The 22,949-nt window shown below is 44.1% G+C and overlaps 1 protein-coding gene across 1 annotated transcript in view; it reads left to right on the top strand.

Annotated features, from left to right (window-relative positions):
- The window catches only part of magi2a (membrane associated guanylate kinase, WW and PDZ domain containing 2a), a 215,331-nt gene that overhangs the window by 7,045 nt on the left and 185,337 nt on the right, over positions 1-22,949 (top strand). The window contains exon 2 of the mRNA XM_046379314.1: positions 18,947-19,073. The gene's annotated coding sequence lies outside the window, so the exon portion shown is untranslated. The remainder of the gene's footprint in view (positions 1-18,946; positions 19,074-22,949) is intronic.

The following is a 22,949-nucleotide window of genomic DNA, read 5'->3' as shown; positions in this document are numbered from 1 at the left end:
TCGGGATTGAAACGCTCTGCAGCTTTCTGTCTAAATCTGTGAAGCTGGCTGCGTCTGTCGCTGGGTCTATTTGTTGTACAAACGGTCCAGATTCTTCACTAAATGAGCAAAAGAAACTGTCACACCTTCACTGTGTTAATTAGGCTACTAAACTCCACTACATCTCTATTTTCCACCAAACTTAAGACCAGCATAAGGTTCAAATGAAATGGAAATAAACTGCATGAAGGCGTGTGTGTCTTTTGGCAGTTTTAGATAATCTGGCGGTGATGGATGGATTCTCATGACTGATTTTTCATCTGTCCTTGCAAGGAAGTCTGAGTTATCCAGCCATTTTGCACAGAACTTTGCACTACTCGTTTCATTTCATCAGCACTAAATGAGGTCAGCATGATTTTTGAATGAAGTATCTCAGCTTTCTTGTGATTCCTTAACGTGTCTTTAAGCAGCAGCATCAAGTCGAGATGCCTCCAAAACTTCAGTCTATGACCAAACTACACTTTAAACTAATGACAATCCCATTAGTCTTCTCATGCTAATTAGCCAATGTTAGCATGTTCAGAGAGGTGCTAGCATGGTTGTGGACTGCTGACATAAAATGCTATTTTATTAGGTTAACACTGTATATAAAAGAGCGGCATATGATATTCTTCAGTATATTTTTGTGGACAAAATTGTTCTATTAATTCTTTTCTGTGTGGTAGTTCTCTGTTATTGTATTTGTTGCGTTTATACACGTGGAGCTGTTCAGTTATTTTAACATTTTCCGTCTTGTTCCTCCTCTTTGCTTCTCTTCTTCCACCGTTCATTCAAGCTTTTCCTTTCTGTGGAACACGAGGAACCTTTGCAGCCGTTTCTCTTTTGAAACGTGTTCTATAAATACGGATTATTATTGTTGTTGTGACGGGGCTGACACAGGCGCTTTTGGAGTTGGTAGAGGTCGGCCTAATCGTGTGCTGTCGTGAACTGCTGATGGCTATTTAAAGAACTCCTGCACCGGCCTAACCCAGCTCCCCATGTGATGACAATAAAGACGAAAGCGTGTTGCTGTGGAAACAGAACATCAACCAAGGACACGCATGGTTGGCATCCATCAGATGATGACTGCTTGTGTGTGTTTATGTGTGTGTGTGTGTGTTGTCTCATGTTGTGGGGACATAAATCAGTTTATACAGTCACATTGTGGGGGCTCACCGTCCTTATGGGAGCAAAACTAAATTCCCCTTCACGTAAATCATTAAAATTTAGAATAAGTGGTTAATGGTTTGGATGAGTCTCCGGGAAACGAATGCAGGTCTGTATAATGTGTGTGTGTTTGTGGACACTGTAGTTGTGGGGACAAAAACCTGTTTATGCAGCCACATTGTGAAGACCCGCCTTACTTATGGGGACAAAATGCAAGTCGCTTTAAGGTTAGGCTGAGGTTAGTATTAGGTTAAGGTTAGGGTTAGGATTAGGCAGGTAGTGTTTATTGTTATGGTGAGTTGGTGGTTAAGCCTCCAGGAAATGTAAGTGTAAGTCTATGTAATGTTCCCAGAAGTGATGGAAGCACGATTGTGTGTGTGTGAGTGTGTGTGTGTGTGTCCACAATATCGCTTCATCACAGCCGAAAAACAAGTCCAAGCCAATCATGTTTTCTCAAGAGGCAGAGAAAATGAACAGATGTCCCCTTGAAGTACAACATTGTTTTTGATGTTCCACCATTCGGTTCCTGTTTGCCACAGCCCCCCCTCAGTGGGTCCGAGGTTTGGATAAAGCTTAACGGAGGATTCCCAGCGCCTAAAATAAGCAGTTTTGCTCCAGCTGAGCGGTGTGATGCGATCAAATTTGGCATTATCCCATGAAACCGAATGAGTGAGTCAGTATTCAGAAATCAATATGTCATCCGTGGCTGTCATCCCAGCATGAGCTGTGTGTCTCCCAGTGTGTCTGCCTCACACAGGAAGGGAGATGGATTTGTGTGAGAGACAGTGAAGCGCTGATTCAATAGTTTCAACTTGCTCCTGTCCATCTCCCTGTCTGTGTGTCACTGTGTTGATGTCAGACAAGCTGCAGCACAAGCCATTGATTAGCGCCGTGGGGTGTGTTTGTTTCATGTCCCCATCCCTCCACCCTCACCCCCAGCCCCACACCACCCCACCCGCTGATGCGATCGTGCCTTGAAACAACACCCCGTTGTTAACCCACAGAGGGGATCGTGTCCGTCGCTGCATATCTTACCAAACTGCCTCCTGCTCAGAGCGAGCGTCCTTCGCTTTGGTCGGACAGAGGAAACTCATTGGAAGTCACGTCACAGGACTTCCCACAGGCGACGGCTGGGGAGAGGAGGAGGAGGTGGTGGGTGGTAAGATGAGGCAGGTTGTGGTGTACAGCCTGCATTATTAGCTTTTCCAGTATTCTGGGCACATCTGACAAAATAGGAATTAAATTATGCAGCGTTCTATTTTTCTAACGCAGTCCAGTAATTAGAAAAGCATAAGCGGATTAAGCCGTAGACAGACCAGGGTTGTGATATGCTTGTGAAATTTATCTTCAATCAGCTGGCTGATAGGTCGATCACTGCTGCCACTGTGAGAGGACAGAGATCAATAGGAGAAACTAACTGAGGCATGAATCACCAGCAGAAGCTTTTGAATCAATAGGACAGTCACTCAGCCACAGCTTCAGACACACTCGGCGTGCACAGTGGCAGTGGCGTGTGTGTGTGTGTGTGAGAGTGTGTGCGTGTGCATGTGTCCGTTAGTCAAACTTTGAGACAGCAGGATGACATGGTACCATGAGGTTTTGCTAGAGCCTGTTACCAGTTTGAATGGATGTGTATCTATGTTTTTATCTGCTGAACTCTTATTGCTTTTATCTGTGTGTGTGTGTGTGTGTGTGTGTGTGTGTGTGTGTGCACAACATATTACAGAAGCACATGAAGTGTCTTTCTGGTTTCTGCCAGCAGATGGCAGCATGACTGCTTCACTCTACTAAAGCTGCCAGAGATACACAATATGGACAAAAGTATCCGGACAACCCTCTTCATGGGGCTGTGTTTCAGGGTTTTCAGGGTCCCCTGACTTCCACTGAAGGGAAATCTTAATGCTTCAACACACCAAGACATTTTGGACAATGCTATGCTTCCAACTTTGTGGCAACAGTTTGTTGAAGGCCCTTTTCTATTCCAGCATGACTGTGCCCCAGTGCACAAAGCAAAGCTCCATAAAGACATGGTTGGATGAGTTTGGTGTGGAAGAACTTGACTGGCCCACACAGAGCCCTGACCTCAACCCCATCCAACACCTTTGGGATGAACTGGAACGGAGATTGTGAGCCAGGCCTTTTGGTCCAACATCAGTGTGTGACCTCACAAATGCTCTGCTGCATGAATGGGCACAAATTCCCACAGAAACACTCCAACATGTTGTGGAAAGCCTCCACAGAAGAGGGGAAGCTGTTAGAGCTGCAAAGCTGTCTGTGTGTGTAGAATGTGATGTCATTAAAGTCCCTGTTGGTCAGGTATCCCAATACTTTTGTCTATATAGTGTATTTTTCTGCTGTATCTGAGAATATGTGAACCGAGTACTGTAATATTATATATCATCAGTGCCATAATTTACAGCATAAATCTTACAATAAAAGATGCACAGAAGTTCATCCACTGCTGAGTTTTCTCTCGTCCTCAGAGGTCACATCCGAGGGAAGAGGAGGTTAAAATTTTGCCTGACCAACAGTTCGTTGATTTGGCTGCCAGCCTGCCTGTCGACGTTGTTTTTCATGCTTCAGCGGAGCGTGAGAAGAACACACATTCTCCTCATTGGAAGAGCTCGCTCACTCTCTCTCTCTCTCTCTCTCTCTCACACACACACATCACAGTGTCAAACTCACACTATTGCACAGTGAGACCTGTTTGTTGCTTCTTGCATTCAACACATACTTTGTTGTTTGGGCAGTGCTTCATTTTATAATCTGCCTCAGGCTGTAATGACTTCATGATAAGCAGGAGTAACTTGTGTAAACAATGCGTATTGCCCTGTGGAAGCAATTTAGACACTGCAGTGCTCTGCTCTACCCCATCTGTGCCAACTAATGTCGGGGTTTGAATCCTGGGCCTGAATGATTAGCACTGAATAATCATCCTCTCACATAGGTAGAGATTTGTAACGTCTTAACGGCTCCACGGGGCCCACTGAACACTGTAGAGCAGAGGCAAAGAGGCGTGAGGCGAAAGAAACATTTCCGACGTCCTGAGCAACAACAGGATGTTAGTTAGGTTTTGTTTAGCTCGCTGTTGCAGCAGCATCGCAGCCAAGTTCTTTCTCCTTCTGAGTCATAACTCAGAAGTGAAATCTGAGCAACATACACATGATACGCATATTTTTGGACACAGTGGGACTTGCGTTTTCTGAGGATATCGTTATCTTTGTGCACTTTGTGAATAAACGTCCATCAATCCACTTAGACATCAAAAAGTATCACCATCACAATAATCCAGTGATAGCTGTCTGTACATCCAGACTTTTATTATCATTCAAAAGTTTTTGGAATCGTCTGCCACAGAAGTTTAGTTCTGTAGATGGCAAGACAGAGAGGACTACGATAGTCTGGAGAGCAAAATGCTCTGCAAAGTTTCAACCAGAGACAAAAATATAAGAATATAATAAGTCACTGTCATTGGTAAAAGACATTGACATCAAAATCTGTGTAGATTTAAACGGGCACAGGTTCAATAATGTCCACAACAAGCTGGAATCAACAGGCGAGTTGCGTTAGCTAAAGCTATTCTTAAATCTTAAAGTGTTAGTCCAGGGTGAGCACAGTTGGACTGACTAATCACCGCTTCAACTCATTCACTCTAACCACTGAGTGGACTGCAGAGGGCCCGAAGAAAAGCAGCTTCCTAAAATATTTAGAGCCCATTATGGTGCAATAATAATCAAAGGTCACTTACGCTTTCCTGGACTGGAAGACAAATTTAAAGCTGAGTGGTATTTGGGTGAAAAAATGCATTACAGGAGTATTCTCTCCTGTCATGCAGCACTGTGGGATCAACTTAAGTTATCCCTTTATAGTCGTGTCTGAATTAAACCCTCTTTATGTTAAAATAGCCATTATTGAAGGAAACAGGAGATTGCTAACCTCTAATTCAGTATACGTTTAGTGGTGCCAAAATGTGAATAAATGGTGTCAGTTGTAGCCCACAGCTAACTAACTCCACGGCAACATTATACACTTCCTGTTTACAGCTCCAAAATGCGAATGAACATGAATATTATCCAAGTTTATGTACTACTTGCAGCAGCTTTCGGTGGAATATGCCTCTGCTCAAACCTGACTCCTCTTCCCTCACCTCCTGCACCCTGCCATGAGAAGAGGGGCTCCTGTAATCCCCCCGTGAGAGAATGAGCTCAGCGTGAACCAGCAGCGAGACTGACGGGTGATCATAAGAAAGATCAGTGATGGGTTTCGCACAGGGATAAAGAGTTTTCAAAAGCAGAGGGTGAACAGGTTGGAGGATGGAAGGGGATGAATACAGTAGCGTCACGTCTCTCGTGCTCCTGGGATGAGGATCGTTTATCCACCCCTGTCGGTTCAGACTGATCCCAAGTCAGATCGAGTCGTGACTCTGATACCGGTTCCTTTTATGACTCTCGGTAATCTCTGAGGATTATAGCGTCATGACTGTGTAAAACGAGTAAAATGAGGTGTCAGCTTCTGCTGAAGAGCTAAAGAAAAGGGGCCGAGACTTAGAATAAACGTTTAAGTTGTCGTCCTGTAATGAGTTTACTTCAGTTCACTTTTAGCTCCGTTTTGTGCTCCATCAACATCAGTGCCGGTCCGCTCCTCTATTCATCACCTAGATGCCAACTTTGTCCATAATCTGTTTGGTGCTGGGCAGGTAGTATGCAGAAACAAAACTGATTTCGTTGTCTGTTTTCATTGCACAGGCAACTGTTCAGTGACAATAAAGCTCTTGAATCTTGAATCTTAATGCCAACCAGAAAACCCAAACGAGCAGAGAAACTGCAGGGGCGGCCGATAATCCTCTGCGGATTTGTTACAGTTAGCAACCACTTTTCACATCCATTCTTACTATGAACATATCAATTCGTGCAGCTTTCACTCAACAATTTGAAAAGTTTTTTCCCTTAACTGTCTGACTTTGGCAAAACTCCACCTGGTCAAACCACAAAAGTCATTGTGATCCAGCCTGGAATCACTGAAATAAAATCGACTGCAGGTAAAATAAAAAGTTGCTCTTTTCATCACTTTTCCAATCCAAAAAATTACACTATGACCATAATTTACACAGCAAACATATTTTGAGGGAACCATAATGCTACCTGGATTGTTCACTTGCGTTTTATTTGTGCAGTACACGAGTGTCGCACATTTCTAAACACAGACACAAAACAATTCTTCTGAACATAATTCAGGCACTTTTCCCAGCACAATACAACTGCCAAAGCAAATTAGCCCATAAATATAATTTCCAGGAGAAAGGGCTTTATAATAACCTCTCAGTATTGCTTGAATCATGGAGTGTTATTTCCTACTTTTATCTGATGCATCAGAGAAACATCAGCATTTTGAAACAAGGCATAATAAGGAGAATTAACTCTAAAAACACACGACATTCAATCACTGCAATCCTAGATAATCAAACGATTATATCAGCAAAGTAAACACAGCATTTCAATCCCCCTGCAGATACTCTGAACAACAAAAAAGAAAAAAGAAAAAGTCAGCATTATGTGCCATTTTGTGTCCTGAATCAGGAAAGCAGCTCAGATAAACACACACCAACATGACTGCTGCTCAGTAATACTGATCCAAATGGAACCTGTCCTTTTTCTGCCAAGTGTCTTGGTCATATTAATGTAAAACCATTATCTTCTTCCAATTCATCCTTTTTTTTTCCTTTTTCAAGAGTACGTTACGGCTGTAAAGTCCCCTCTTCTTGCTGATAAATGGCAGGAGATCAGTCATTTACTTTGATTACAGTGTCAGGAATATTTATGTAGGTTAATGAAAGGAGGCGAAATTGAGCTCGGGGCATCTGATGGCAGCAGTGAAAGGAGTCATGTCCTCTGCATGTGTAAAATGATGCAGATTTAGCAAAGAGATGAGCGGAAGGCGGCATGGAAAAGGTGTGGGCGTGCGACATCAAACGGGCGTCGCTGAGTGTGGAAAACAAGATTGGCCCAGAGGAATAATTCTCCCTTTACAGCCACTTATGACAAACTGGATGATGATGATGAGCAAACATTTCATCTGAGGTGATCTTAGAGGAGGGCTGTCCTTCAGCTCGAAGCCAGAAGCCTGAAACTTTGAAGGCTGAATTTAGACGCTCACTTCAGCATGCGGAGACAATAATCCACTTTGCCGATTCAGGATCAAGTCAAACACCAAAACACTGTTGTCCTCTGCAGCCTGGGAGGAGGTCATTCACGCTTGTACCTCGTCTTTAAACTGCTCCGACGGTTTTCTAAGATGTCTTATGTCTCCAGTTCATTAAAAATTCAGCAGCTGAGGGTTTTAATTGGTGCCATTTATCCCAAGTTTTGATTATCTTTAAGAGTCCAGTTATACAGATCACACTGAAGTTTCACACAAGCTATGGACTGTAATCTCTAAAAAAAAATTAAGACTTTGTTTCCTAAAGACTGTGCAGTCAGTACAGGAGGAGGATATGAGCACCCAGAAACTCAACCCGCTGATGCACAAGCCTAAGTGTGATGTAACGGCCCACAGAGGCTGCCGGTCCTCTTCGTGATGGTCTGGTTTTGTCACATTAATTATAATGTGGAAGCAGAAGAGCTGCAAAGACGAAGACACCAGACAAACACAACTTTCCCTCAAATTCTCATCTGAGCTTTTGGCTTTGATCCTCATATTCAAGACTATTAACGTCTAAAATTCAAACGGCTTTAATCGCGTTGTGTCCGTTTTATTTGTCTTAATTGTAGCTTTTTCTTTCTGAACATTTAATGACGGCTCAGTACCATTAAACGGCCCAGTAAACTGTACCAGCGTACGAATGCCTTGGAACTTGTAAACATGAATTAATCACATCAGTGATTCTATTGCTTTGATAAAAATGGTTCATATGTTGACATTTTACCTCTAAGCATATTGCAAAGACTCCCGTTTTCAAAGCTCCAGATCAGAAACCATCAAGTCATGACGTCTTAAAAATAAGCTTTCACATGTCGTTTCATTTCTGCCAGCACATGTTGTGAATTTGAAATGGAGGACCCTAAAATGCAGGGATGAGGGATAAGGTGAACAAGGAGACTTTAATAAAATAACTTAGAAAGAAACTGATGCAAGCAAGAGGCGTCTGGGCGTTCAGGGGATACAGTCCCAACAAAGAAATAATCCAAAGTACAAGAATGACAAACGAACTGAGGAAACACACAAGGAGAACACAGGTGTTTAAAGACAGGAGTAACTACACACAGGTGAACACAGTCAAGGCAAACAGGCAAGCAATCAGAAAAGGAGGGAAGACGGACACAGACAGGATATGAGGAACTAAACCAGACACAAGGGGAGAAAAATTACAAAATAAAACAGGAAACAAACTAAGGAAACTCCAAATCCCGACAGCATGAGGTGAGATACTCCAGTATTTCTAATTTTTCTCATTTCTAAAAATGAAAGTGAGTACAGAGAGAAGCAAGTTGCTCCCGATTCATCAACAAATCGAACCAAGAGAAACGACTTCACCATATCAACAAACTTTTTCTTTTTTCAGAGTTCAGGGCTCGGTAACCAACACAATGACTCAGCAAGTAGTCAGCGTCAGTATTGAATGAGCTATCTTGCAACTATCTTGCAAACTGCGCCTCTGAACTCATCACTATCAGTACTATTTTCGCCATGTCATTAGAATTAGAAACTGAAAGATGCCACAACACAGAGCAGAGCTGAGGGAAGCTTTAACAACAAGTTCTTGCTGTTAGAACTTGTAACAGGTCGCTTTATGTGTGTGTGTGTGTGTGTGTGTTACTGTGTGTTACTGTGTGATCTTGCCATTTTAGCGGATGGTCAGTGTTGCAGGAATGAGCTGACTGTCCGACCGTAGAAGTGAACACTGGGGATCAGCTAACACCCCCCCAACCTGCACCGCCGCTGAAGGCCGTTGGTGTTTGACTGCTATGGACGCTCGCGCCCGGCGACAAATGCATCAATCGGTAATTAATTAGCCAGCTCGTGTGTTATCAGTCTGCACAGAGCCTGAAAGTGCTGACAGTCAAGGGGAGAGAAATCTGTCATCCTCTGCCCTCCTCTGTGGTTCAGGGAGATGCATAATCACACACACACACACACACACACACACACACACTGCATGTGTTTGTTAACCATATCTCATCTCTTCTTCACCTCGTCTGTACTTTCACCTCAAGTTCCCCCTAAAAAAAACAAAAAAAAAAAACACTGAAGCTGAGCTGAGCTTTCACCCTTTTTAATATGGCAAGAATGAGACAGGAAGTCGTGGGATGTATTTCCTTTTGTTCATGTATCTCCATGAGATGCAGGAGAGGAGAAAGAACGACTGAAGGAGGAGGAGATAAAAGAAGTGTGCCTTCTTCCTGTCCACTGCGCCAATCGCACACACACACACACACACACACACACACACACACACACACACGCACTTATGCATTCATTCATATGCACTTTCACATTATTTCATGACTCATCTTTTATGCATGGCCCTGTTGCCGCATTTCCCATCCCTCTCCGCCTCAGACGAGAGCGGGATGGCACTCAGAGGAGACGCCGCTCGTCACTTCGGCACCCTGAAGAGGACTGAAGTGGAAGCCGGCGGTTCAGGCAGATAATTTGTGCCCCGGCTGTGAGCTCGGCGTCTCATGACAGAACCTTTTACTATCAGCAGTCCGTTTGACCTTTCGCATGCTGGTGATGGAGCTTATAGGGTCCTCGCAATTTCCAGTGGCTGTGCTGTTGTTTCCCACGTGTTTCGCACGAGTAGATCAACATGCTGGGGTGCTGTTAGCAAGCAGCCAACATTTGTTTCATAAAATTTACTCATGACCATAGGTAAACATGTTTCACCAGTTAGTTTCGTCGACCAGTTGTTACTAAATACACTACATAGACAAAAGTAATGGGACAGCCTTCTTTATTATTGAATTCAGGCGTGGTATGGGGCTATTTTTCAGGGTTTGTTCTCGGCCCCTGACTTCCACTGAAGGGGAATCTTAATGCTTCAGCATACCAAGACATTTTGGACAATGCTATGCTTCCAACTTCGTGCCAACAGTTTGTTGAAGGCCCTTTTCTATTCCAGCATGACTGTGCCCCAGTGCACAAAGCAAAGCTCCATAAAGACATGGTTGGATGAGTTTGGTGTGGAAGAACTTGACTGGAAGTGGAAGCTGTTATAAATGCAAATCTGTCAGTGTATTTAGAATGAGATGTCATTAAAGTCTCTGTCAGTGTAATGGGGATCCTTTGATGGGGCTTCAGTGAGTCACATAGGTTGTCCCCAGATGATCTAAATCACTTTATTTGAAGAAGAATCCAAAATGAGCACACTTGAAGAGAGTCTGAAGATCTGATGTTGCACTGGAGCATGTGAAGAAATGTGTACAACTACATTAAGTACAGCTGGAGAAACTTGGTCAGTTTTTAAACTCTTGATGACGTTATACCAGGCAGTTCAGATGTTTATTGTATGATCTCAAAACTGCAAAAATACAAGACTTGAGTTGGAATGGTCTAGTTATTTTAAATATACTAAACAGGCGTCTTCATTTTCATCATTTCCTAATTGAAAATGGTTCAGTATTTCAGTGGGTAGCTAGTGTTTAAAAGCAAACATGGGTTTGAAATGATACGTCGACGAAGGATTCACTTCTGTGAGCTGCAGGGCGAAGCAGAAGCTTTGAGAGTCCACAGCACCTGAGGATGTTTCACCTCTTCAGACCATATTACTTATATCACTCTCGCCGATGAACACGGAGCCACGAGGAGAGAAGAATGTCAAGCGTGAAGAGGTGGCAGAGAACAAGCGCTGTAGAAGTGAGAGACAGGAAAAGTGAAGCAGGAGGTCAAACCAGGTAGGAAAGGAAGTGGGAGCTGCACGAATGCTGCTGGACGTAGCTCTGTTCAGGTGAGAAGCAGGTGAAAGGACAAACAAAGCTCTTCAACACTTCGGTGATAATGAATCACTGCTCACACACACTCATGCTGTGTCTTTCAGTGCTTCTGCTTCCCTTTGCAGGCAGAGTGACACCCACTCAGGACGCTGTTTACCTGGCAATGCCTTGTTCCTGATGCTCGAGAGCAGCTAAGTGCATTTCGCTGCCCGCAGAACACGCATTAGTGACAGGTGAGACAAATCACACGCACGATCGTCAAGGGAAGTCAGGGACGGGTTCAGGAAGGGTCCTGACATACTGCCCTCTGGAGGGAAACACGTCCCACTGCAGTCCACTGCTGAACAAACTGTCTTGCACTGTTTTACTTTAAAGCATAATGTGCAAGTTTGAGATGCATTCAAAAACACTCATTGCTGCAATCCTGAGGCTTCACAAGTAAACTCTGACCACTTTTAGAAATAATTGGGCAGGAAACACAGTCTGTCATGAGATTAAAGCTGGCAATTTTCTGTACTTTTATTTAGTCTCATGAGCAGCAGTTCAGCACTTTTTGGCTTACCAGACCCATCTATGGCACTCAGCTGCAAAAAACAAAAGAATTTAAAACCAAAGGGTAAAAGTGTGTACTTTTGAAAATGCCAGAATGATTTCCTGAAACAGAACAGAGGAGTGCACTCAGAGGAGAGCAGATCTCTTCCAGGCTTACAGTCAGCGTAGATGACAAATGATTGATCTCGTATCGTGTCCGACCTCAGTGGATCATAACATATCGGGAAGGGAATTACTCCGCAGACACTCCGGTTCAAGAGACCAAACTTTTCACGATGGATGTCAGTTTCTGAGCCAAGTCAAACATCAGAATGTGGCCTGTGACAGACTATGTAAGCTCTGATTTTAGCCCAGCACATTGCTAAAAATACCTTTTATTTCTGTGTTGTCTCTAGGGGAAAAGGCTGAAGCTTAACAAACTGAAGCAGCTAAGATTAGTGAGAAGTCAAGCAGTCAGCATTTTTTTTAACTACACTCCTTGTGTTCATCATAATGAAGGAACGTGCGGCTCATTAATGTGTTGTTTTTATTTCTTGGACGTGAATGGAGCTCTGTGGCACAGATAAATATCAGGTTTTCACTGCACAGATGGTACTTGTTAGTAGGATCAGCTCACTGTTGGTTTTGAGCTTTTAATGAGATTTGTTGACAATAGAAAATTAACAATATCATCAGCCCTATCTTTTTAACTTGTGGGTCCAAAGTGAATAAACACTGAGCACATAAAGCTGGAAATGTGGTTTGGCTTAAGTAGAGTCAATAAATGCGTGCATGTAAAGTCTAGCTACCATCTGCATTTTGGCGTCACGTTTTGAAACGAGGACGCTCTGATTCTGATCTTGAAGGACGTGTGACTCTGCTGAGATTCAGCTGTTACAAACACTCCTCACTGGGAGCCTCAAAAGTTTCAAGTCCACCTCAGTCTGAGCAGCAGTAACTCCTGTTCGCAGCAATCGCACATTACCAAGGAGCGATTTTATACTCGAGTGTAACACAGTACGCCATAATAATCTCTTTGATCTTTGCCTAATATACCCACTTAACCCCCTACCTACAGTCAGAGCGAGAAATGCAAAGAGGCGTTCCAGCCTTGCAAACTTGTCTCTCTCGGCCTCAGTACTAAATTCCAGCTCCTTATTACCGTGTTAAGCAGGGACATCAGAGCCCATCGAGAAAGGCGGCTTTGAGAGCTTGTTTTGGCTGCGATCCTGGTTATGAATTTCTCATTGGTATTCCTGCTCTACAGTCTGAAGTAAAAGTAAAAGCCGTGCCCGCAGAGAGAGAGCCTTACTCTGTCCTAAAACATCCTCTATTAGCTACAGCCACCATTTCTTCATTCATTTTTTATTCCATTTTAAATCACCATTTTGAGCATGCGAGTTGTCCCCCAGGGCGCGATTGCCGGACCCCACCAATTTCCTGTCTGTGCCCTGCGTTTTCTGCCAACGACTGCCGATTTGTGTTTGTCGAGCTCTTAATGTTGTCACAGTCTGTTTTTAATCATGAGCTGTGTTTGTCCAGACCCAATTCAATTATTCATCATGTTTGCTCAACAAGCTGCTCTGCTGCAAAGACGGCGTTGATGCGAATTAAACTCCAAGAAAGGAAAAGTTAGAAACCAAGAAAGAAGCGGTAGCCTTGTGAGTTTTTGTGGCTCGGAGAATTGTAAGTGTTGTGATATCTCCCAGAGTTTCATCGCTCAATGACAGGACCAGCGCTCCAAAAAATTAGATCAATATAGCAGATTTCAGAAGCTGGAGTTCGCCCTCGGGGGAGAGAGGGAGGCAGAGACGGACCAAAACAGAGATAACAAGAATAGCTAAGAGGTTGTGGGGAGCAGCTAGAACAAAGTAAAACTACTGACTAACTGAAAAAAAAAATATATATATAGATAGATAGATATAGACAGATATATACAGGACAATATACTGCATACACCCTGAGAGATGAGAGATGAAAATTTGATCTCGCTGCCTCGATTTCATCTGCCGTCTTCACACGAGATGTCATTCATGCATTTTTCCATCTCCTGACAGCTTTTTCTCAGCAAGTAGGTCACTTCAAAAAATAGTCTGTAATGAGAGAAGTGCAGACTTACTGTGGCTTTCCACACATCCTCCTCCTCCTCCTACCTAACTGACAATACGACAGCGAGAGTGGCAAGAGGACATATTCTTACACGTCTGTGTACACACGCACACACACACGTGCATACTGAGTTAGTGACGAGGTACAACAACCTCCACCCACCTCGAGGGGTTTTCAGCCTCCATCTCTCTCATTCTCGGTCTGTCCAAATCGGCATAATTCTAGCTGTTATCTTGTAAAAGATGCAGTCCCGCATGGCACATGAGAATCACACAGACAAAGACATTTTCGTGATGATATATTCACCCAGCTAATAATAATAATGCCCGCCAGGGTGGGGAGTAGCTTGGAGGGGGGGCTAATGCTCATAATCCATCCAAAATCCCTCTCATCTGTTTCCTGCGTCGAGTGCCATGAGGGAGAACACACACCCTCTACTTACTCGACACTAAATTACTTTTCTGTACTCTGTGCTGCTGCACAATTAGCTCTGTGGGCCTAATTATATATAATAACACAACTGCACACAGATTATTTTCTAGTGTTTTATATACATATGGGTATTAGATTGTACAGTCTTTGTGAAATACAATATAACATCACAGACTGTGACCTTTTAATGCAGTGGTTTGATTTGTCATTCCAGGAGAAAAACGTCTGATCGTACTTATTTTATTCTAAAGGTTGAATGGGCTGCTGCTTTTTTGCTGTATTTCAAAAGCATAAATTAACTTTACATTGTGAGAATGTACAGGAAAAAATGCTGGTGGATAAAAGGGTGGATGGATGCAATAAACCCATATCTTCTAATTACTTTCATTGGAGTCGTAATGAATGTGCTTAAGCTGCTCTAAGCAGGAGCCATTCAAGAGGACGATTTCCTCTCAGAAAATAACAGTTTGAACATTTATGTGGTTAAAACGCATACTGGGTGTCGTGTTTAGCTTCCCTTTGTGACATGAACGCGACACCTCTGTTCTGTCTGCCTTTAAATTTAATTTTCTCTTTTCACTGTGACTGTCGAATAGAAACGAAAAACCTTACAAGCAAATAAATCAGCAAACATAAACATTGATCAGCGGTATGTAAATCCTGGTTTAACAGTAATTACAGTACCCATACTGGATTTGTAAAAAGCATATAAACATTTACAGTTAGTTATTATAAACTACATATTAAAGTTGTTACAAACAGTTATTCCACCTTTGGAACATTCATGATTAATTTAAGCATCTGCTCGTGGTTGTTTTCCAGTTTCAAATCAGCTTTTCTGTCAAAGTCACAGCCATAAATAAATAAATAAAGTAAAAGTGAGAGGTGACAGTAAAGTTTGGCTTTGGCTGTTTTCACAGTCAGCCATCTTTTCTCTCTCTCTCTGTTTACTTTTTCCGCATAGTTACAAAGTCACACATTTAACCAACAGTCGTGGATCAGCGGTTAGGGTGTCGGACCCGTAACCGGTGGATCGCTGGTTCGATTCCCCGTCCCGGTGTCCATGGCTGAGGTACCCTTGAGCAAGGTACCTAACCCCCACTGCTCCCCGGGCGCTGCACGCGGTCGCCCACTGCCCCGGGTTTGCTGTGTGTGTGTGCACGTCACTTGGGTGGGTTAAATGCAGAGAACAAATTTCGTTGGAGTGAGTTCCCTCCAATGACAAAATATGTCACTTTAATCTTAATCTTAATCAACTTCAGTCTCGCTAAGTTCTGCTGTGTCACGTGACCTCAGAGAGCTGCGTGATGTGACACGACGACACGCGACCAGACTCTCGTGCTGCGTGGCGTGAAGAGGAGGAGTGTGTTCGTCACATTGGACAAGCTGCTGTGTGTGTGTGTGTGTGTGTGTGTGAGTGTGTGTGAGTGTCACTGGCCCTTCCCGCCTGCCATGTTGACAGGCGTCAGTTTCAGCTCGACTGTCAGGCTGTGAGGCTTTTCTTGTCTTTTTCAGTCCGTTAGGGAGGTGTTGGGTGTTCAGCCTCTCCATGACTGTGTGACGTCTAACAGAATTAGCGGTGGAGCTCTGAGGGACCATCGCCGCTGATGTGGAAAGCAGTCTGTCAGCGTGGTATATTTTCCTCATAACTGAGACAAGTGTGTGATTGGTATTCTGTTATGGAGGCTGACTCATTAGAAATAAGGGGGAGGAGAGAGAGAGAGAGAGAGCATGTTTGTTGTATCTCTCTGAGACAGATATAAATAAAAGGAAGCATCTTACATATTTTGCCAAAACAACGCTGGTGCCAATTTAATGAATTTCTCTTTCTATTCGCTTTTTTCTCTGAAGTGAATTCTGACATAACCAACACAAGCCCAACATCTGTGTTTGTTCCCCTCGCGAGTGCATTTCACCCTCAGCTGAGGTAAAAACCTCCAGCGCCCTGCGTCTCCCTGATAAGAGCTGCCGCTGTTCGCTGGATCGCCGCCATTTAGCCGTTTCATTCTTTGCTTTATTCCACAGAACAATTCGGTTCTGTGTCACTAAATGGTGGGACCTCGCTCTGAGATAAGACACAAAGACCCCCCTGAGGTGTCATATACGAGGCCCTGGAATTGGGTTGGTTGCTTATGAGCTGGATCAGAGTTGTAATCAGTGCTGTGGCACCCGGCGGAGTCGAGGATATGAGGTGCTGGCTTTCAGGCCAACTCAGGTGAATTGAGCCCAAATGCAAAATGAATGGAAACAGCTCTCTTTCCTCCTCTTTTTTAACACTTGAAGACTGATTTCCTTGTCTTAAGGGTAACGGGTATTCACTTAAATCTGTGAATGTGTGTTTTATTGTGCTACTGTTGGTTTACATTCTTTATATTGACACAATGAAATGAGTGAAGTCTAAGAAAACACTCACGAGCCCTCAAGAGCTTTGGGATGTGCAAGATGGCGGATCAGGACAACTCCCAAGGAAATCCAGGAAGTTTGAGGAAGTTTATCAGCTTGTTTTGCAGTTTTTCTTAGTTCTAGTGGCGAAAAATAATATATTTCCCCTGTAACTTTCTTTCCCTCGGATTAATGTCTCTCTAGAAAAAGAAACAGACTTTTTTGCTGTGAGTTAGATGAGAGCATTGATACCAGTCTCATGTTTGTCTGGTAAATATGTAGCTGGAGCCAGCAGCTCGTTAGCTTAGCTAAGCATAAAGAGCTGAAACAGAGGGAAACAGCTTGGCCAGCTAAGCCCAAAAGTAACAAGATTCACTGACCGTTCACCTTTTATAATCAAAGCAATTTAACAGCTGGCAATGACTTCCTGAAGTCTCTGCTGGTTGTCTGACAGTGGAGTCGACTAAAAGGCCCTTAAAACCACAACATGTTTTTGTGAAAACTGGCTGCTGGCTGCAGTCTGCTGTAGTCTGTGTGTTGTACTTGAAGCAGTAAAAAAAAGTCAGATTAGGCTCCTTGTCAATATCCTGTATGCAAAGCTGCAAGTACAGAGAAGGAGATATGTGTAATTATACATTCATGCATCATTACAACCACTCACATAATAACATTTAGTGATAAAAGCATCTGTGCCACATTAGATAAAAGGGCCTTGCTTCTGATCAATCCAGATGTGGGAGTGTCGGTGACATGCACACATAACAACACTGCTGCCAACGCTGCTCATGAAGCCACACTAACAAGACAAGTCAGGTACAACAGGTGCAGTCACTGTTCGTAACACCTTCAACTTCACGGTCTCGTCACTTTCCTCTTCCTCTCAGTTCATGGATTTGAACCTGGAGAAACACACAAACTGACAGGCCCGCGGTGTGCATCACCCCCACCTGTCGCCCCGAATGACGCCATCTCCCCTGCGAGCTCATTGGTAAACATAAAGTGTGTGTCGGTAGCCAGATGGAGAGCACGGGAGGCTATCTGCTCACTCTCACACACCCGCATATCAGCTTGACTGGATAAGAGAGGATCCAGACAGTCAGCGCAGGAGCCCATTTTAGGAGGGTGATAGCTCTGAAGTAATGAGGGTCCTTGTAGGAACCTTATTGGATCTGTCCTCGCTTCACCCGCTTCTTTCGACCATCCTCCTTGCATCACCTCCAAAGCCTCATCCGCAATCCTCGATGCTGCTTCCCAGCCACGGGTGTCACAGAAAATCATCCGAAACCTGCATTGTTTACCTCTAACAGCTCCCTGGTGCCAACGTTTCTTTAAGTTCTCCCTCCCTCCCTCCCACCTCGCAGGAAAAGTTTCAGTTGTTATAAGTCCTCCACTGTGAGGAGAGTTTTAATTTGGGTGACACTCAAGGCTCGAGCGAGACAAGGCAATAACTCATCCTGGCTGAGTGCTGATGGCAGAGCTTAGCCTTGAATCAAAACATTGGGGTTCGACTCTATCGAACGTTCAAATTATCTTTAGCTTTAGCAACCTTCCGTTGCGGGTCGTATGCAGATATAATGATACTTTTAATGGGCTTTGTGAAAGTCTGACGTCTGTCTCGCTCCACTTCCTGTGTGTGCCACTTCTTAAACTCATTTAACATACTGTAGGTGTTTTACCTGCAGGGGCTGATGTAGTAATGGTGGACGAGCTCTTACCTTTGGGTGGATAACAGCATAATGAAAACAACCAAGAGAAGAAATAAAAATTAAATACATGTTATGAAAGAGCGGTTTCATTTTTTTTAGCTTGAGTTAATTTATGAACCCAAGTCTTTAACTTTTGGTCTGAGATGTCAGAACTTGCCAAGAGGGCCATGAACGCACCATTCCGAAGGCACTGCTCTCTCAGAAATCTATCACCTCACATAGTTTAGTCTTTTCTGAGGTCCTTAACTTACTTGGAGTCATGCTTAAGTACTTTGAACACAGTTTGCTCTGTCTTATCTGTCTGCTGTAGCCTTTAGAAGACCTTCCTCCCCTTTTGGGTTTTATTCTTAAACATGTTAGAGCCTGCATGGGTCAGTCAGGGCTCCCTTTAACACTTCAGCCCTTCTTCCACCTGTGGCTGTATCTACCCAAAATCCTGTCTGTTTGTTTCATCATTTAAGAAGCTCATCAGCGAGCAAACACCATGATGATGATGATGATGATGAAGATGAAGATTATGTCTCTGTGAGTGGCTGAAGAAACCCTTTTGATCTCATGTTTCCTCGAGATAAACATTCATCAAGATGGTAATCTTGTCAGCTCCTGTGTTTACGGTTGATGGATCTCTAAGTTATTTTAATTGCCTTTCATGAATGTTTCCCTCTGACACAGCGATTCATAAGGCGTAACAGTGGTCAGCAGCAGGAGGAGGAGGGTTTGATGGCGGATGATGCATACCACCACTGACAGCCTCCAGGCAGCTGCTCCATTCTGAGTGACTGACGGTTTGGTTCTGAAGGTAAGAGCTCTGCTAAATCTTCACTGCCGCTGCTGCAGAACCTGTGATTACTCTTCCCCTGCAACACGGGGGGCATAAAGCATGCTGCCAGCACTGACAAGGCTGCAGCTGCTCAGACTTGGGTCAGACTCCAGAGTTACTGGTCCCTCTGGCATGGTATGGTCAGCTGCCACCACCCCCACTCCATCCCTCCATAACCGGCCGTCTGCCCAACCTTGAACAGAGATTACACCTGTCACTCAGATAAATGGTCAAGGTGAGGATTAGGGCTGGATTACATGTCCTGGTTGAGCAGGTTTTTTGGGGCGTGCTGCATTCCTGACACACTCTGGTGGTGACCACACTGACATGTACTGATACAGACAGACAGGACTGTGGTGTCTTTAAATCAGCATGCGAATGAATTCATTAAAGTAGAATTCATGTTATGCATTAAAAAACTGAAAAGGGGAAATTAAAAGATTATTAGACTTGTGGATCCACAGATGTATTTGGCCGATCAGAATTTCTGTCGTTGGCTTGCAGGTTGGACCACATTGAAGTTCTTGAAATTACAAAAGGTGACTCCAAGCTAAAGCAGTAAAAAGAAATAAATATAGAAATGAATGTTAAAGGAGACTGGTGAGTTGTAAAATGCAATAGGCAGACACATTAGTGAACCAAGCAACAAAAAGTAAAAAGACCTCAAGAATTTTTTCCACATTTTAAACACAGTTATTAATTCTCTCTGCTGGTCTGTGGGAAGACAGAAGACTGACTTGCAAAAACTTCACTCAAACAGGCTTCATAGTGTGAAACCATCTGTGGCTTCTCACTTGGTAGCTGGTTGTTTGGTTGTTGGTGTCTGAGGTTGTTGTGGGTTTGAGCCCCTGGTGATGCAGAAAGGATTACCCCCGATCAGTCGTCGTGCTCATCGTTTTCCCTCGTCGAACTCAACTGATTCAAACAATCGGTCGGTCGTGGAGCTCTGCAGACGCCTGATGAAGACCCATTCAGTTGAACCAGGGAAGCAGGAGTGAGAGATTAGAGGCACATGGTTTCAAAGAAGTGTTTAAGAAGTTTTAAATAATTTTGATGTGGGTTGTTGTGCAGCTGGACCGTCATGTATTTGGCATGAGGGTGTGTGGCGCCACCTCATGATTCCTGCCCAGCTCAGAGTGCTTTTCCGTGTAGCTCGACGTGATCATGACGTGTCACTGGTGGCAAAGGTTGGAAGCTAAAGGCACTGCAGAGTGAGCATCTGTGATCTACTCAGGCAGTGTGTTGTGTGAATCCTTCTCCCTCCTCTTTAAAATGCCTTGTGCTGACTCACTGCTGTAAGTCTCTTTTTGTTCTCTTTATCACTTTACCTCTCGACACTCATTACGTTGTTTTGCGCAGGCACAGCTGGGACTCCTCAGAGCAGGTGTGGACCCTTGCATATAAATAACATGGGAGAAGAAGCAGTTTGTTTTTGACAAAGCGCTCTGAGTATTTCAGCATGAGGAAGTGGCCGTGACACACAAACCTCTGCCCTCTGAGCTGTCTGCCCTGAGGGAGGGACAAAACCATCCTGCTCTCTACAGCAGGGGTCGCTGTTGAACTGAAGCAGTCGGCTCAGTCGGCATCCATCTGCCTCTCTCTCCTCCCTCCCTCCCTCTCTCCCCCCGTCTCTCTCTCTCTCCCTCTTTCCTTTCACTGTCAGAGAAAATTTAGCATGACAGAGCTGGAACAATAACTTGATTTAATATCTAGGTCAGGCAAAAATCTTCTAATCTTAGCAAAGGGAATATTTATTGACTGAGGGTGAGCGACTTGCAGTGTAGGCTGCTGTTAACGGATAGATTGGGGATGAATAATTAAGTTGTGGGCTGCATCTGCATGACAGAGGAGGTGCGTACGGTGGAGTGCAGCGAGCGAGGTGCCACCTTGTCAAAAAAGGCTTGAGGGGGAATGGGAGCGGAGTGATGAATAAAAATAAGGCATGTGATTAATGTGGCAGGTTTGGAGAGGATGTGGTTTGGAGTTTTGTAGGTTGTGCATGCTAGTTAGTCAAAAAGGGGGTTGTGGGGACATTAGTTGATATCAGAGGTGGAAATTGTCAGGGTTTTTTCTGTTTTTTTGTTGTTGTTGTTGGGAGCATAACCTTAAGGTGAGCTCGTGAAGCAGCAGAGGAGTTCGGATTGCTTGTCGATGCTTCGCTCTGTGACATTTTGTGTAGTAGAAACTCATTCCCCTAATTCATTCTGCGCGAAATACTGCAAAGGTGTGAACATGCTGCAGGACAGTTGATCTCAGCAAAGGGCTGTAAGACATTTTGAACAAGCACAGGTGTAAACAAGAAGTGAAATTACAGCCCTGGTATTTTGCAAGCTGGCTCCCTATCACAGTTTGAATAAAACAAAGCCGTCACCTGCGCTTTTTTTAAACCACGTCGTGCAAACATGTCTGCTGTGAAAAGGCACATTGTTCAGCTCCGTATTGTCTTGATTTCTTTTGAGCAAAATATCATCCTTTCACAGGTTTCAGATGCTCTGCCAGCAGACCTTTTTCACAGCAGCCATTTTGACATGAAATAGTAAGTAGGTAAACACAGGTGTTACTAATCACATTAAGGCTCTGTGTGCCTCAACAGAGCACAACCTTCATTAGTGTCATTAGCAGCACCTGTTTACCCACTATTTCATATCACAATGGCTGCTGTGAAAAAGGTCTGCTCTTTATGTGAGTCGTTCAGTATCACAAATCGTTGACGGAAGTGAAAGAAGCTCATGTGAGCAAATGTCTTCCTTACTGAACAACTGTAGGTTTGACTCTTAAATTATCTGATGGCAGGTCGACCCACCAGCCTAACGGTTCATTATTGAAACTGGAAATACTTTGGCTTACGTTTTCAGCCTCGTGTTTGGGCCCGAGTCACATGACGCAGCATCAGAAACAAGCAACACGCCACAGCACCGACTGAGAAGGTGTCAGAGTCACCAAACAAAGTCAGTGGATCCTCAGAGGAAGATCAGGAAGCCGTTCACATCATGAAGAAAAGCTGAGCCATCTCCATGAAAACTGAACAAACTAAAGGAAGTGCTTGGAAACCAGTCTCAGCTCAGCTTCTCCCCAACAGTTAAAGCAAACACATATCATCTCTGCTAACCTTTTCTTTTTTCCATCTGTACTTAAAATACAACAGCCTGTAAGATGAGGAACACACTAACTGTGGCCCGTCCCTCGTAAATCAGATGACTGTTTATCTATTTCCTGTGTGACAGTGATGTAACAGCTAGTCCTCGCCGAACGGGAAGAGAGGATCTTCAGGAGCTGCTGATCAATGAGGGTCTTTAGACGGGGCTTTGTGAACAGAATACCAGACAGAGTTCTGGGAAAAGCTCGCCCCCGGGGTCGCCCAATCACTCACGGCAGCAGACCGAGGCTCAGAGAGTCCCTTAGCTGGAGGGGAATAGATCTGTCTTTACACACAAACTCCTTCACTCCGGGCGAACGGGGTGCTAGGGAGGGCAAGGGGGCACTGGCTTGTGTAGTCACAAGGTCTGAATATTAATTAGAAGGACACTGAAAGCACAGCTAACCTCTTCCACCCGCTCTGCTGGTATTTTCTAAACAATGAGATCAGCGTTGCTCTCTTTAATCCTCTTGCCTTCGCAGAGGTGCCAGCCGCTGTCGTCTGTGCCCCCAACTACAGACAACAACCTGACCCCTCAGCCAACTGTTCGAACTTTGGATGCTCCCTCCGCCTCAGCGGTTTTATTTGGGTATTTTGAGCCCTAAACCGTGGCACTCTGGTGTTTGCGTGGTGGATTAGAAGAACACTGCCGATTGCCCGATTTAAAGTTTGGGATTATGCAAGGCAGCAAGGAAACACCCACAGTCAAGTGTGTCTGT

Source organism: Scatophagus argus, chromosome 22, assembly GCF_020382885.2.
Source record: "Scatophagus argus isolate fScaArg1 chromosome 22, fScaArg1.pri, whole genome shotgun sequence".
Classification (NCBI taxonomy): domain Eukaryota; kingdom Metazoa; phylum Chordata; class Actinopteri; family Scatophagidae; genus Scatophagus; species Scatophagus argus.
The sequence above is the reverse complement of the archived record's forward strand: the minus strand, read 5'-3'. Positions and strand labels throughout refer to the sequence as shown.